Genomic DNA, 1637 nt, shown 5'->3' with positions numbered 1-1637 from the left:
GAATAATAAACTGCAGTTCTTGAACGCTTTTTATATTTTATTTTAATGAACCCACACAAGAACATCACTGTAGTTTTACGCCCCCAAAGACACAATTTAGATCATTTCGACTGCTTAGTGTAATAAGACTCCGACACAAGCCATTCTGAAAAGTGAGGTGTGATGGAGTCTAACAGCGAAAAGTCGATTTAGGAGGCGGGATTCTGACTCTGTCTGCCAAGCAGAGCTAACCTGGTTGTACAGATGTACAATATCCCAACAGAAAGACCAAGATATTCGAATTAAAAGATTGTCCCAACTCGGGAATCGAACTCGGGTCTCTTACGTGCGACAGCGAAGCACCTAACTGCTAGATCTATACCACATATCCCGGTTCCAGAAGAAAGATGGAAATATATGAACTGGACAAAACAGTCTTCATTTCGCCTGAATCCAACTATCATTAGTTTAACTGCGATCAGTAAATTTACAGCATGCTCCATGCGCTTTACGACTCAGTTTAGCATGCACATAGCGACCACACACATAGCAAAGACGGACATAACGAATAGATATCAGGTCCCATTTTTTATATTACATTATACTCTTTGTATTTGAAATACAACACTTACATATCTAAATTCGTACTCAACGAAAAGACTTCTGTGTCCTGCCGATTTCGCTTTATGTCTGCAAATTAGACTGTATTATCATCCCAGAAGATCATAGAACACAGCTGAGAAAGAGTTGGACAGAGTACATAAAATGCCTTGACTTTTAGCGGATACCTTGTGATCAAAATCGGGTGATTGATGGGCGCTACCTGTAGGTCCTTCTTCTTTTCTTTCTCTCTATTGCTCATGTCTATTTGTCTTTTACTTCTTCCCTTCACTATATCATGACCGTTATTTGATCGATGCATTTCTCTTAACTCAAACTCAAAGTGATTAAATGGGCCCAGTTAGCATGATCAGGTCGGATCTGATCAGGTCGATCAATATTATTACAGTCGAACCTGATATAACGCCATCTGTCCAAGACACAATCATCTGTACGAACAACCACTTCCCACCGCTCCCTGCATTTTAAATACATGTATCATTTATACCATGATGGCACTGTCCAAGACGTCCACCTGTCTAAAACATTCCTTTTTCACCTCGACAATTGGTAGCCGATTTGAACAATTTCGACTGTCTATCTATTTTATGTCCTGTGCAGGTGTTATTCACACTCAGGTGACGGGAAAGATTTGGTTCGTCGACCAGTTGTTCAGTTGTGCAAAGCCCAAATAGAAATAACAGATCTTTCATTATATTTTCCTAATCTGTTATACCGATTGCAAATACTCCCCCCCCCTCTCTCTCTCTCTCTCTCTCTCTCTCTCTCTCTCTCTCTTTCTCTCTCTCTCTCTCTCTATCTCTGTCTCCTCTGTCTGTTAAAATACACATAACACGCCTGAAATCATTATTTAAATCTTCATTATATTGGCCTAAATATTTTGTACTTTACAACAAAGTCTGTATGACTGGTGATGATGAAAGATGGCTATATTATACTGTTGAAATGGTCCAGGACAATTATCCATTGTCAAAGAAAAAAGTGACTGTATTAGACAGGTGTACACTGTTTGGACAGAGCCATAATATTGCCCCCCC

Source organism: Aplysia californica, unplaced genomic scaffold, assembly GCF_000002075.1.
Source record: "Aplysia californica isolate F4 #8 unplaced genomic scaffold, AplCal3.0 scaffold00013, whole genome shotgun sequence".
NCBI lineage: Eukaryota > Metazoa > Mollusca > Gastropoda > Aplysiida > Aplysiidae > Aplysia > Aplysia californica.
The sequence above is the reverse complement of the archived record's forward strand: the minus strand, read 5'-3'. Positions refer to the sequence as shown.